The sequence below is a fragment of the Scyliorhinus canicula genome, chromosome 16, assembly GCF_902713615.1.
Source record: "Scyliorhinus canicula chromosome 16, sScyCan1.1, whole genome shotgun sequence".
Taxonomy (NCBI): domain Eukaryota; kingdom Metazoa; phylum Chordata; class Chondrichthyes; order Carcharhiniformes; family Scyliorhinidae; genus Scyliorhinus; species Scyliorhinus canicula.
In genome coordinates, this window is record NC_052161.1 from 94,854,564 (window position 1) to 94,871,011 (window position 16,448).

Below are 16,448 nucleotides of genomic sequence, written 5' to 3' on the forward strand. Positions count from 1 at the left end.
GAGAAGCTTTTAGAAACAACAATGAGGAAGAACATTAACAATTAAGTGAACTTATAAAAGAGAGCCAGAATTAATTTGTGAAGGGCAATTGAAAACCGAAAATGCTATGCATTTGGCAGTAGATTTGGATTTGGATTTTTGTTTATTGTCACGTGTACCGAGGTACAGTGAAAAGTATTTTCAGTGAGCAGCTGAACAGATCATTAAGTACTTGAAAATAAAAGAAAAGAAAATACATAATAGGGCAACACAAGGTATACAATGTAACTACATAAACACTGGCATCGGGTGAAGCATACAGGGTGTAGTGTTAATGAGGTTAGTCCATAAGAGGATCGTTTAGGATTTTGATAACAGTGGAGAAGAAGCTGTTTGTGAGTCTGTTCATGCTTGTTCTCAGACTTTTGTATCTTCTGCCCGATGGAAGAAGTTGGAAGAGTGAGTAAGCCGGGTGGCAGAGGTGTTTGATTCTTCTGCCCGCTTTCCCCAGGCAGCGGGAGGTGTAGATGGAGTCAATGAATGGGAGGCGGGTTCCTGTGATAGACTGGGCGGTGTTCACGACTCTCTGAAGTTTCTTGCGGCCTTGGGCCGTGCAGTTGTCATACCAGGCTGTGATGCAGCCAGATAGGATGCTTTCTATGGTGCATCTTTGGAGGGCGAAGAATGAATCCTTCAGGTCAATGACCTGTCATCCTTGCTGGGAGAGGTCGGAAATGTGATAGAGTTTAAACTGGCCGAACGGGGACAGGTGGGAAAAAGAACAAAAAGAAAAAGTTCCGACGTCTTGTATAGTTTCAAGTTGTATTGCCTTCCTTGCAATATGCAAAACAATCTGACACTGATGCACACGTAACAATATCATTACAGCCTCGCTCTTCACAAAGGAAAAGCTCCCACTGTAATGTGTTATACTGGAAGCATTGACCCAGAAACTGTCTCACTGAAATCTGATGGGCCATAATTTATGATTAACACTGACTAATTGAACAAGAGTGAGGAAGTTCAAAGTTCATGCAAATTACATGCTGTAGACATCACTTCACAAATAAGCCCTGAGTTTGTCTTCCATAACCATCTTTTAAATCGTATTGATGAATTTTGACTTACACAATCATTGCCAATAGCTGTGCCTGTGAATTTTTATAATGACCATCCCTTAAATATCAGTGAGTGGCTCCTTGTTAAATGCAGTGGGACGGGGAGCAGCGGAGTGATTGCCTCCCGCTGAGTTGTTTTGGTGTGTTTTGATAGACTCTGCTTGTCCGCAGAAAGCTGAACAGCAGGGAGATGCTTTTCACAGTTCACTTGTGACAAGATGTAGAACTGCACTAGTGAGTCATGACTTTCAAAGTCTCAGCTCCGTGACTCATGGATGATTGCACAGTCTTCACATGTACAACAGACACACTGCTCAGTTTACTGAACACTCTGCTTAAGCACGAAAGGCTACAGTGGAGCCATTCCTCGCTTGACAAAACCATTTGCTGCAAAAGCCAAAACACAGAACAGCCAATGGCACTGTCAACAATATGAATATCTACAAATGCTTATCAAACGTTCTTGTTTGAAAAGTATTAAAGGTTGAAAATAAAGGGGAAGCATTAAAGGTTGAAAATAAAACACCATAGTCACTGCTAATATGGGCACCTACCTTCCAGAAATTTGTTGAACCTAACAACAACCTGCATTTAGATAGCACCTTTAAAATAGATTTAAATGCCATGCTGTAACACGTTTAAGAATAACTATGACAGATGTTAAGCTGACTGTCCTGTAGTTTCCAGCTTTCTTTCTCCCTCCCTTTTTGAATAAATAGACTATTTTTCAATCTAATGGAACCTTCCCCGAATCATGGAAATTTTGGAAAATTAAATCCAACGCATCAATTATCTCATTAGCCACTTCTTTTCAGGCCCTCGGATGCAATCCAGCAGAACTCGACGGTTTGTGGAGTTTGAACTTTCTCCCCATGTCTGCATGGGTTTCTTCTGCGTGCTCCGGTTTCCTCCCAGCATCCAAAGATGTGCAGGTTCAGTGGATTGGCCAATGTAAATTACGACCTTGGGTGACTGTCTGTGTGGTGTTTGCACGCTCTCACCGTGTCTGCAGTGCTCTGGTTTCCTCTCACAATCCAAAGATGTGCATATTACGTTGATTGGCCGTGATCAATTGCCCCTTAGTATCCAAAAGGATAGGTGGGGATTGGGTTACAGGGATACAGTGGGCCTTATGATGATATACATACGCAATCATGTAAATAATAACATAGATGACCTCCAACCAGCAGGTGGCAGTACAGAACTGCCATGTGACTCTATACTTTGAGGAGTCTGGAGATAGTCGTCTTAGTGGATAGTCATACTTGCAGTAGCTTTAGGATAACATATTATAGATAGTATTTTTTTGATGTATTTCTCATAGTTAATTCAAGTGCATGTTTGTTTCGTAATAAATATTTAACTAGTCAAGAACTAGCCATTCTATTGTGCATTATTCCTACCAGCTAAGCGCCAGAAAGAAACATGGCACCAGGCTTGAAGATCTAACAGGAAAACAAGATTGTTTGAAGGTCCGAACATACAGATAATGGCTGAGAAGAAAAAATAAATAATTTTCTGCTCGCCTTGTAAACTGCAGGCAACTCGTATTCAACACATTTATAGGCTTTGAAGTCCAGGATGGAAGGTGTGAAGGCACCAAACCAGCTTTGAGTCACTGGTAATGTAGAAAAGAATTGGCCCATTTTTAAACAGCAATCCACATTCTATGTTGCAGTCCTTGGTCTGCAGGCACAGCCTGCATAACATTGCTGCTCACTGTAGAAGGTCCACAAACGATAGAAATATTTAATACATTAATTCTCGATAGCGAGGCGGATGGTCAAACCTTTGATGAAGTCGTGATGCAATTCGATCGGCACTGCACACTGAAAAAAAAAGTTTGCATGCTATATTTTTCGCACTCGTACCCGGGAGGCAGGTGAATCGTTTGATAGTTTGTTAACCAATCTGCGATTGAAGGCTCAGTTATGTAATTTTTTGACCTTGCAAGCGTCGATGATTAATTAATGTTAAATTATGTTCGGGATTTGTAACGACATGGTTCGGGAGAGACTATTGAGAGAGAATGAACTCCAGAAGAAGATGCCATTAAAACTTTCCATGCCAGTGAGCTAACTGCACAGCAGATTAGTACTCTAAACCTCAAGCATTTTGCCGCAATGATCGGAGAGGCAGCCGTGCCATTAGTGTTGTGATGCACCCTGAGGCAAACTTGGTCCCAGCACAGGTGGCCATTTTAAGCAACCGACCGAACATCCATTTTATGCAAACGATGGGGCAACAGACATTTGCACATGCAATGTCCAGCGTTTGGAAAAATTTGCTCCAAATGCAAAAGCAAAAATCACTTTGTTAAACAATGCTTCACCAACAAAAAAGTGGAACAAACAAAATCAACCGACACAGTTGATGAAATAACCCTACAGATACATACTTCATAGACATGATTTCTTGTGAAGACAAGAATATCAAGGCATGCAAGCAGACAAAGCTTTAATAACGATGTTCACAAACAGTGATGCAAATGCTAATGCTCTTGAAGAGAACTGGACAGTTCCTTTGATGATTAATGAAACATTAATTAATTTCAAACTAGACACAGGAGCAAAGGCCAATCTTATCAGTTTGTCAGATTTGCAAGAGCTAAGCAGTGTTAACTAAAGTGGTATTGCTGATAGACTACAATGGAAAAATAATTACTATTCTTGGAGTATGTGAGTTAAATGTCAACGTGAAGAACAAAGTTCACACAGTGAAAGTTATCATTGTAGAGGCGTGAACATGAATCTTTACTGGGAGTGGAAGCATGTGAAGCACTTGAGCTAGTTAAAAGAGTTTACAGTGCAGACTGTGTGTAACCAGGCAAAATGCATCAGTAGATTCAATATCGAAATAATTTACTGGAATATTTCAAGGCTTTGGTACTTTACCATTCATGTATCAAATCCAGTTAAAAGAGAATTCACTACCAGCCATACATGCACCAAGACGTGTACCAGCTCCATTAAAGGAATGAATGAAGAATGTGTTAGAAAGAACAACGGCTTTGGGAGTAATCATATGCATTGAAGAAACAACAGATTGGGTGAACTCTATGGTCTGTGTTAAGAAAATAAATGACAACCTAAGAATCTGTATGGATCCCAAAGATCTCAAACTTGAACATCAAAAGAGAACATTATCCGATTCCAAAGAGAGAAGAAAAAATGTGAGATGTCAGGAGCAACATGTTTTAGCAAACTAGATGCATCACAGATATTTTGACAACTCAAGTTAGACAAGGAGTGCACAAAGCTGTGAACCTTTGGTATGATTTCAGCATTGACATTTTTCCATCAGGCAATGGAACTCATTGCAGACGGAATTCCAGGCATCAGAATATATGTTGACTATATAATCGTTTGGGGCTCCACAAGAGAAGAGCATAACGAAAGGCTTCTCAAGGTGCTGAGCACCAAAAGAATGGCTTTAAGTTGAGTAAAACTAAATGTCAGTTTGGTGTTAACGTTGTAACATTCTTGGGAGACAAACTTTCTGCAAAAGGTTTGCAACCTGACCAAGAAAAGGCAAAGGCAATCTTGAACATGCCACGCCCTCCTGACAAAAAAGGAATCCTCAGGACGCTAGGTATGATATATTTTGTTGGAAAATTTATTCCTAATCTCGCAGCAAAAACTTCATACCGAAGAGACACCATCAAGTAGGACACTATTTTCTAGTGGTCTAATACACATGAGCAGGAATGGCAAGCTTTACAGGAAGCACTGACATCAGGTCCAGAACTGACATTTTTTTACCCTACAAAGAAGACAAAAATACCGACAGATGCGTTGAAATATGGGTTGGGAGCAGTGCTATTGCAGCAAGACAATGATGAAAATTGACTTCCAATTGCCCATGCTTCAAGGTCAATGTCTGACACAGAGCACGGGTATGCTCAAATAGAAAAAGAATGCTTCGGGTTATTGAATGGATGAACCAAATTCCATGACTACGCATATGGCGTACCAACATTCTTAATGGAAGCTGACCACAGACCACTTGAACGAGATATCTCCAAGGATACAGCGTATGATGATGATGAAGCTACAAAGGTGTGATTTTGATCTTATCTACACGCCAGGTAAATATCTCGTAGTAGCTGATGCACTATCTCGTGCTACAGACATGAAAAAGATATACCAGCAAGTCCACGCGGAGCTTGTAACAGAATCCGTTCCAGTGACGGATGACAAATCAAGACTGATCAGGGACGAAGCCACCAAAGATCAAGTCTTACAAAAGGTGATAAAGTATCTCCTTGAGGGATTGCCAAGAGGATCCTTTTCCAACTATTATAATGACAAATCCACAAGAAGACTGCAACCATTGCTAACACATGACACAGTCAGGGTGGAAGATTCTGATGGAAATGGATGGTTGAAATATGAGAAGGTAGAACAGGTAGGCCCTCATTCGTATCTGGTCATCACTGATGATGGGACAGTCTTAAGGAGAAACAGGAGAGCTTTGGTGAAGGTTCAGCAACCTTTTGTTTTGGAACCACAAGAGGAAATTGTAAGCAATCCAAGGACCGTTGAACAAGAGACACCTCACCTCAGCACCTGGGGCTGGTTTGGCACACTGGGCTAAATAGTGGCTTTTAAAGCAGACCAAGGCAGGCCAGCAGCACGCTTCAATTCCTGTACCAGCCTCCCCGAACAGGTGCCCGAATGTAGCGACTAGGGGCTTTTCACAGTAACTTCATTTGAAGCCTACTTGTGACAATAAGCGATTTTCATTTCATTTCATTTCATACAGAGTCAGAACAAAGTAAAAAGGCACAAATTCAAGAAAAACAACAAGCACCATCTGTAACAAGGAATAAAAATCAAGCAAGTTTACAAGTTCAACCAATGCTGAGAAGGTCAACAAACCAAAGAAGAAAGCCAGACAGACTGAATTTGTGATGGACTATAAATATTTAAATAGTCAAAAGAATTATGCATATCATAAGTATTGTATACTAAACTGAAGTAATATATGTAAATAGTTTCCATTTCCAAAGGAAAGGGGATGTGATGATATGCATAAGCAATGATGTAAGTGACAATATCTCTGACCTCCAACCAGCAGGTGGCAGTACAATATACTTCGAGGAGTCTGGAGATAGTTGTGTTCGTGGATAGTCATACTGCAGTAGCTCTAGGATAACTTATTACAGATAGTATTTTTCTGATATATTTCTCATAGCTATTTGAACCACGCATTTGTTTAGCAATGAATATTTAACTAGTCAACTACTACACATTCTATTGCGCATTATTCCTATGGGCCAAGCACTAAAATGTAACGGGTCTAGGTAGGGTTCTCTTTCAAAGGGTCGATGGACCGAATGGCTTCCTTCTGCACTATAGTGATTCTATGATTCTATGACAATCAATCTGCCAGACACGGAATGGTTTCCTTCTCAAGAAAGAAAGTTGTCCACAACATGCACACCTGCTGGTGTCAGAATTCCTCACTGAAAAGGTGTTGACCAGCTCAACAAGATGATGGACAAAAGGATAGTTCGCACACATGGGTGCCAAATGAGTTGCCACCATTAAAGCAGGGTTTAAGACCAAGGGATGGTGGGATGCTTTATTGATTTAATGTGAATTAATTTTGTAAAATCCAGGTAATAAAAAGCGGGAGAATCTGTTGAATGGCCTCTTTCTGTGCTGTGTGATCCTTTGATTCCAGGTATCAGGAAAAATGATCTTGAAGCTATCACATTGTCCTACGACATAAATGGTTCACTCCTACCCTTCAGGGAAGGAAAGCCGTATTGTCACCAAGGCTGGCTGATAAGCGACTCCTGTCCCAAACAAACTGCCAACTTTGCCAAAAGAGAGGGGCGGAATTCCCCTCTCCCCACGCTGGGTGGGAGAATCGCGGGAGGGCCGGGCGACTCACGACATGCCCCCCTGGCGCCCCCCACGATTCTCCCACCCCCCGCTCGGAAGAATTGCCGCTCGCCTTCTTTCACGGCGACCTGCGATTCTCCGGCCCAGATGGGCCGAGCAGCCTGCCGTTCCCGACCGGTTCATGACGGAGGCAACCACACCTGTTGCTGCCGTCATGAACATGGGCGCCAAATGCTCGTTTGAAGCTTGTGGGGGGCGGAGAGGGGAGTGAGAACCACGGCCGTGCTCGGGAGGGGACTGGCCTGCGATTGGTGCCCACCGTTCATCGGGCCGACATCTCAAAGCGACGCACTCTTTCCCCTCCGCCGCCCCGCAAGATCAAAGCCGCCACGTCTTGTGGGGCAGGGAAGGGGAAGACGGCAACCGCGTATGCGCGGGTTGGAGCCGTCAGCCGTCGTGATGTCAGCCGGCGGGTTGGAGCCGGCCAACCTGCGCATGCGCGGCTGACATCACGACGGCGCTGCCGTCGTGTCATTCTTGGCAAGCGTCAAGGCCCGGCGGCCGAGAGTTATGGAGCGCCGCTCCTAGCCCCCCGGGTGGGGGTGAATAAGGTGCGAGGTGCGGCCTCCGAGGCTGTCGTGAAACTCGGCTGAGTTCACGGCGGCCTTCCCGATTTATCGCGGGAGCGGAGAATTCCGCCCTCTGGCTTCACCGTGGCTTGTTCCTCGAGGGCGGGAGGCAGCCCACCTTGGCTCGCGACGGGGTCTTCTGGTCCTGCCACTGTCAATGGTTTTCCGATGTACCATTTCCAGCATCCGCAGTATTTTACTTCTTTACTTTATTCCATATTCTAATTAGCTTTGAAGCATTTTGTGGTATCTTGAGGCTGTGGAGAGCATTATATAAATACAAATCTTTTCTTTCATTTCTCTCAATTCCCATGAATGTGATGGTAGAGTGGCTAGTGCTGCTGCCTCACAGCGCCAGGGACCTGGGTTTGATTCCGGCCTTGGGTGACTGCCTGCGTGGAGTTTGTACTTCCTCCCCGTGACAGCGTGGGTTTTCTCCGGGTCCTCTGGTATCCTCCCACAATCCAAAGATGTGCAGATTAGATGGATTGGCCGTGTTAAATTGCCCCTTAGTGTCCAAAGCTTAGGTGGGGTAATGGGGCTAGGGCTTGGGAGTGGGCCTGGGTGGGCTGCTCTTTCAGACTCGATGGGTCAAATATCCTCTTTCTGCACTGTAGAGATTCTGTGAAAATTTCATGAAATAGTGCAGTTCAAATTTCCTGAAATTCCGATATCCGAAATGGGATGTTGACCTTTTGTTCCTCAGACTTGGCTTGCCACGTGAGGTTGAAATGGGCCTTTGCCCTGAGGACCCATCTGTTTTGCCTCAATCGTCATCTGCCATGGAAACGTTGGAATCACAAGCTCTCAGCTTTGCAAAGGTGAAACAGCTGATAACTGGTTGGCCCCCTTCAAGCTTCATTTGATAGAAGAAAATATAAAAATAAAAAGAAATCATTTTTGGATAAGTCAGTCAAAGTTCAGGCCTTCCCGTTTTCTCCGGTTATCTTGCTTTCTTGCAAGATAGAGACAAACGACAAACCATTAAAGGCGCTGAAGGTACTGGTATAAAATGTAATGAAAAATCAAATGGAATGCTCGTCTCAACTTAAAGGCTCGAAATCCAAAAGCGATGCTTCAGTTTTACAGAATACCATCTGGATTACAGCATTCACGTCTGGACACCAGACCTCAGGAAGGATATCCTGATAGTGCAAAGTGTGCTGCCTAGATTCATCAGACTAATACCGCAATGAACTTACAAGATAAAATTGATGAGAGCAAATGGCATTGTGGGGTGATGATGGTGTAGCGGGAATGCCACAGGCCTCGCAATCCCAAGCCCCAGGCTAAGTCTGGAGGACATGGGTTTAGTTTCCATCAGGGGCTGGTTGAATTTTAAATTGAATTAATAAAATCTGTAATTGAAAGCTGGTCTCAATTATAGCGATCATGCCAACTGCATTGATTGTCCTAAAAAAACCCATCATAGAACATAGAACAGTACAGCACAGAACAGGCCCTTCGGCCCTCGATGTTGTGCCGAGCAATGATCACCCTACTCAAACCCACGTATCCACCCTATACCCGTAACCCAACCCCCCCCTTAACCTTACTTTTTAGGACACTACGGGCAATTTAGCATGGCCAATCCACCTAACCCGCACATCTTTGGACTGTGGGAGGAAACTGGAGCACCCGGAGGAAACCCACGCACACACGGGGAGGACGTGCAGACTCCGCACAGACAGTGACCCAGCCGGGAACCGAACCTGGGACCCTGGAGCGGTGAAGCATTTATGCTAACCACCATGCTACCCTGCTGCCCAATCAAATTCACTGATGTCCTCAATGAGCCACTCCCTCTGTGTGGCGCTTCTTCAGTGATGCACTCCCTCAGCGAGGCATTGGAGTGGCAGAATAATTTAAAATTGGGTCGAAATCTATCCATTTCTCACTGCATCCTCATCAAACCAGGATTAAAATGCCTCTTTATGACCTGGACATTGTGGTCAATTCTCTGCGAAGGTGTAAGCTTGCAAGATGTCAAAGTTCTTGTATCAAGCTTCACTTTCACAGACTTAACTACGCTGTTGCCACTGGCAGTAGAAATAGCTGATCAAAGTTTGCTGGTGGAATGCAGAATGAGAGGAAGTGTATAAATGTACGTTTGTAAAGCACTTTAAAAGCAATTATCAGCAGCTCTGAGTCTAAACTGACGACCCAGCTCATGTATTTTAATGCACAGTGCTGTGCTTGTAAACTCCACCACAGCAGGAGGGCGGCTTCCAGTCACGGAAGCACCAGGCAAACATGGAGTTGTCACACAGCGACAGCAGGCAGTTGGGGATTTAACCTTTGCACGAGACGGAGACTTGGGCAGTTAGCAACCAAAGTGCAAGTGTTCATTTATGTCCGTTTTCTTTTGTGTGGGTCAATGCTCCCTACAGTTCACCTGCTCCTCCACATTCCTACGAAATGAAGTTTTCACTGTGTCCGCATTAATATGAGGCTGCTCCCTTGTGTCTGAGGATTTAGCTGTCAGTGAAGACTGTAGGTCCGAGGGCTCTTGAGCCTTGAAGGGAGGTGACCCTTTATCAATGATAGAGACTTAATTCATAGTGCCAAAAATGTAAATTAATGGAGCTGATTTGTATTAGCCATGACAATAGGGCAAGGCAGCCATGCTCAAAGTAAGGAAGTTTGATTTTAGGCATTATACCCTGGAAAATTCCTTTCCACAACACTTGGAATAAACTTCCAGGCGGGGCAGTGAGTGAAAAATTGAAGGCAGGTTTTAGGCTGGGGTTCTGTACCGAAAGATGTGAGGAAGAAGAACATTTGGAATCTTTATTATTTGCCCCATTACATTATTCATTGTTAAAGGACGGGGCTCGGTTGTAACTGAAGCCTCCGTAACTTCCGGTACTTTGAAGTATTTTTGTATTTAGATAAATTAGTGTTGAATGGGGTGACTCATGAATGGTTTGACCCGTAAGGTACGACACAACAAATATTGTATTTATAACCGTTTCCCCATCAACCACCAACTGCAATGCTGTGGTATTCGGTTGTCGATCAATTCAACTTCAAGAGAGATTTTAGCTTGATGGTTAACTTTATGGTTAAGAAATAAGCGCCTGGCCTGGCGGGGTGACCTGTTGGAATTCTTGACTCTTGAGAAAGTTAAGTTTGAATTGAGGGGAAGGACGGAGGAGTTCTACAATTCATGGACGTTATATATTGTGCACTTTCAAGAACTGGATAACATCGAACATTAGTTGGGGGGGGAGGTGGGTGGGAGGGTTGGGGGGAGGGGGGCTGTGTGTATTAAGGGTGACTATGGGGGTTTCCTGATTCCTTTTTGTCATTTGTTTATGTAAACATGTGGGCTCATGTTTGGAGTTTGGTGGGAGGATGGGATCGTTGTTATTGATATGGGAATTGACATATTTGTTGCTGATTATTGTTTATTGTTGGTGGGTGTAAATTTGGGAGAAAATGTGAAAAAGAAGGAGAATAAAAATATTTAAATAAATAAATAAAAAGAAATAAGACAGGGACGACGACATTGACTCCCAGCAAATTTTATATTTTCATGGGATATGAACATCACTGGCAAGGCCCGCATTTGTTGCCCTGCCTAATTGCCCTTGTGTTGAGTGGCGTGTTCGGCCATTTCAGAGGGCAGTTAAGAGTCAACCACATTGCTGTGTGTTGTAATGTATCTTTAAGGGATATCAACATGACATCAACAGAAGGGAAATATCTCATGGAATCCAGCCTTAGTTTCACTTCTCCTTCGAGCAATGCACACACGCTCATGCACACACACACACACATACAGCTCAAATGCCTCTGAGCTCTATTCCTATGTATAACTGTTCTCGTGTGCCTAGTCTTAATAAATGAATCCACAATGTTAATAAACAATCCTGTATGAGCGATTGGTGCTTTGTGTCTTGTGCAGTAAATAGGCCCATGGTATTATTATATCATTATAATAACACGACATCATCATCAGAAGATTTAGTAGTTAACAGTGGGAGGGTTGCGATTCTAACAGGTGATTTAGGAAATTGCTGAACAAAAACTGAATAAACATGTAGAATCATAGAATCATAGAATTTACAGTGCAGAAGGAGGCCATTCGGCCCATAGGGTCTGCACCGGCTCTTTGAAAGAGCACCCTACCCAAGCCCACACCTCCACCCTATCCCCATAACCCAGTAACCCCACCCAACACTAAGGAACATTTTGGACACTAAGGGCAATTTATCATGACCAATCCACCTAACCTGCACATCTTTCGACTATGAGAGGAAACCGGAGCACCCGGAGGAAACCCACACACACACGGGGAGAATGTGCAAAGTCCACACAGACAGTGACCCAAGCTGGGAATCAAACCTGGAACCCTGGAGCTGTGAAACAAATGTGCTAACCACTATGCTACCGTGCTGCCCTAACCTCTGGAGCCGATGAATCTATGTAATAAAATGCGAAGGCGTCATTTCCGTCATGTGCCTGCACCACAGCTGGCTTTTGGGGCCAGATTTTGGAAAGGCGACTAGAATAACATTCATCCCAGGCACTACAGAAGAAGGTAGGTCAAAGGAATATTGTAAAAATGTCCACAAAATGTGGGGTGGTATGATGGCGCAGTGGTTAGCACTGCTGCTTCACAGGGACCTGGGTTCGATTCGGGTCTTGGGTGACTGTCTGCGTAGAGTTTCCACATTTTACCCTGTCTGCCTGGGTTTTCTCCCACAGTCCAAATATGTGCAGGTTAAGTGGATTGGCCATACTAAATTGCTCCTCAGTGCTCCAATGGTTAGGTGGGGTTATTGGGTTGCGGGGATGGGACAAGGTTGTGGGCTAGGGTAGGGTGCTTTTAATGAGTGTTGGTGCAGACTCGATGGGCCGAATCGCCTCCTTCTTCACTGGAGGGGTTCTTTTCTATTCTATTCTAAAATTCCCCAGTTTAAATGGGGATGCAGCTGACCCACTATCCAAATTTAGAATGTTTAAACAGTGTACAGAGCTATGGTTTCTTGATTCAGGTGTGTCTGACTCAAGCAAGCATGCCCCAAAGATTGTCCCAGAAATTGGGGATGAAGGTCAATTGAAGGTGAACATGTCAGGATTAACAGAAGAACAGCTGAAGGATTGCCAAAAGATATGGACTACATTGGAAGACCATCTCAGAATCATGTATTTCCATATTCATTGTCGCAAGTTCATTTTGACAATAGCCTATAGAATAACAAGCCTCCAAGAGCTGACAGAATCCACAAACTACTTCATCAGCAGATGCTGAGAAAAGGGTACGTACTGTGATTTTTCAAATGCAGAGCTGGCAGACAGAATGTTTGAGTTGCCGATTGCATCCACCCCCAGGGAAGCGTTCCAGAAAGGTCTGCTAGACGAGCTGAAAACATAAAGCATTGACGAACGATTCAAGGATGGATTTAAATACCAAGCAATCCTCCCAGGTTGATGAAGCTTACTGGTCCTGAGTACAACCCCAATTGGTGACACCTTGACTATACACCCAAATCTAGCAAGCCATGCAGGAGGTGTGACCGACTGCAGGCACCAAGGAAATGCCCAACATTCCTTCAATGCACTGGAGCAAAGGCTGCTGCAGTTACAAAGCGCTGTGCACTGATCCAAACAGACCGTACACAATGCGTACTGGGCCGAGCAGTTCCCATACCAGGCTGTGATGCAGCCCGATAGGATGCTTTCTATAGTGCATCAGTAAAAGTTGGTAAGGATTAATGTGGACATGCCGATTTTCCTTAGTTTCCTGAGGAAGTATAGGCGCTGTTGTGCTTTCTTGGTGATAGTGTCGACGTGAGTGGACCAGGACAGATTTTTGGTGATGTGCATCCCTAGGAATTTGAAACTGCTCACCATCTCCACCTCGGCCCCGTTGATGCTGACAGGGCTGTGTACAGGACTTTGCTTCCTGAAGTTGATGACCAGCTCTTTAGTTTTGCTGGCATTGAGGGAGAGATTGTTGTCGTTACACCACGCCACTAGGTTCTCTATCTCCCTCCTGTATTCTGACTCATCATTATTCGAGATCCGGCCCACTATGGTCATATCGTCAGCAAACTTGTAGCAAACTTTGTAAGCCATTTCAGGATATGTGTGAGAAGTGGAATATCAATCACACAACTTCTTCTCTTCATTACCCTAGATTTAACGGCTTATCTGAATGAATGATCCACATGATGAAGTTCCTCATTCGCAAATGTATACAGACCCAGCAAGATCTATACATTGCAATGTTACATCTGCGAGCTGTACCTTGAAGTACAACTATTTCACCCCGGAAAAGCTCATGATTGGCAGCCCATTGCGCACCAATTTGCCTAGCTTTACCCATTCTACTCTCTCTGAAACTAGAGAACAACTTTTAAAATTGAAGAGGAGATGACAATCGTGCATAATAAAAATGCAAGTACAGAATTTGGCAAGTTTACAGTCGGGATAAGTTCATATCCAGGATCCCACAGAAGGTACATGGCAACCAGCCGAGGTGAGAAGGATTTGTTCACAACCAAGATCCAACAAAGTAATTACACACAAAGGTACAACAGTGAGGCATAACCAAAGACAATTAAGATCCATTCCATTGCATAAGGTGTTGGTGAAACCACATCTGGAGTATTGTGTCCAGTTTTGGTCTCCTTATTTGAGGAAGGATGTGGTGGCATTGGAGGCAGTTCAAAGGAGGTTCACCAGATTGATTCTGCGGATGAAAGGGTTGACATAAGAGCAGAGGTTAAACAATTTGGGTTTATACTCGCGGGAGTTTGGAAGGGGAAGTCTGAGAGGGGATCTGATCGAGATATATGATATACTAAAAGGGATTGATAAAGTAAACAAAGGCCAAATTTTTCCCCTGTGGAACAATCTAGAACGGGAGGTCACAGATATAGGTTGAGAGGCGGTAGATTTAGAACTGAGATGAGGAGGAACTACTTCTCGCAGAGGATGGCGAACTTGTGGAACTCGCTGCCCCATAGTTTGGTAGAATCAGAGTCATTAGATGGTTTCAAGAAGGATATAGGTATATTTCTGAATTTAAAAAAAATGGGTTAAAGGGATATGGGGAACAGGTAAGGGGATGGATTTGAGACCAGGAAGAGATCAGCCATGATCTGATTGAATGGTGGAACAGGTTCAAGGGGCTGAATTGTCTACTTCTGCTCCTAATTCCTGTATTCCTATGTTCCAGCTCCTCAACCACCGTACATCACCATTGCACATGTAGGCCACACCAGGTAAGATGGCAGATTTCCTTCCCTAAAGGACATTAACGAACCAGATGCATTTTTATGACTGTCAATGACAATTTTATGGTCACCATGACTGATTCCTGCTTTCAGTTCCAGTTTTAAATGAGAGTTTTAACTCCCCCAGCTGCCATTTGAACCCATCTCTCCAGAGAATGTTTCTAAGCCCCTGGATGATGAGTCCAGTGGTGTTACCTCTACGCACCATGTCCTGTCCTGCTTCCACAGTTACTTCATGCCGTGGAACTGACTTGAACTGTATTTAATGAAAGATGTGGCTCACTTTACAATTTGATTAATACTTTCAAAGTAAAATTGTCCCATTAAGTTCTCTTTTAATTCATCCAGAAAACAGTGAGTGTGGGAGTGGAGGAAAGGATGGACCCATTCATCAAACTCTTGTCCTGTACCTGCAGCGTGTGAAATAGAATATTACAGTGTCAAAGTTTTCAGGTGTAGAGACTACAGGCTGGGAGAATGGACAAATTCAACTCTAGTCTTTACCAGACAGACTGGATCTTCTTGAGGGGCCACTCTAGTATGTTTCAGCTATTTGCGTTCCTTGAATGTACATGATTTGAACTCATTACATGCAGACTCACTGCAGACGTTATGTTAGTAGAGTGTTTTTCAAACTTTTCTTCCGGGGACCCATTCATACCAACCGGCCAATCTTTGGGACCCATGCCGGCCGACTTTCACAATCCACCCTGGCCGATCATTGTGACCCATGTCGGCCGACCTTCATGACCCATGCTGGCCAACTTCCACGACCCACGTCGTCCGAACTTTGTGACCCACCATTTTCGCTTATATTTAATGCGACAGGTGAACCTGCTTGGTCCTCACGATCTCACTTGCTTTGCCATTCAATGTGTTGTCATTCAACCCATTTCTGTATGGGTTGTTCAGCAAAGGTCCTGGAGCTCACACCACCACTACTATGTCCTGTTGTAGACTCTCCTGAATAGCTCACACCACCACTGCTTTGTCTTGCTGTGGATTATCCTGAACCACTCTCTCTAGCAGATTTAGTTGTGAGATCCTGGCCTAATTGTGTCTCTGGCCCTCTTTTCCTAATTTCAATTCGATCCACTTTAAATTTTATAGTCCTGTTGCTTGTTTGCTGCTAACAAAATGGAGAAATTGCAAATGCGCCCAGCGCACGTGATGTCAGTGTCCGGGGTGGTGACCTACTCTCTGCCGTCGCTTCAGGCAGAAAGATTGCATTGAACTTTAAAAAAAATCTTCTCTTGGGTCAGCGCGCTGACGTCAGGAGGAGGCGGTGTTTCTACCTGGGCTAGGGGCATGCACGTGCAGTGCATATGCATTCTGAAAGCCGTTGGCGGCCATCATTTTTAAAGCTGATCACTGCCGGCATTTTTAAAAGCCGGCTGCTGCGGCCGTTATGCATTAATTCCCGTGATCTGGAACGCCATGATGGATGGCTCCGCGACCCCTCCCGGCACCCGCCTGCGACCCACCCGTTGCTCGTGACCCCGACTTTGAAAATGACTGCGTCAGAATATACTTCACAACACATTCTCCTCACAACAGTTATTATTTATCTGTGTTGAGAGATGACTTTCAGGGGCGGGACTGTGGTGCAGTGGTTAGCAC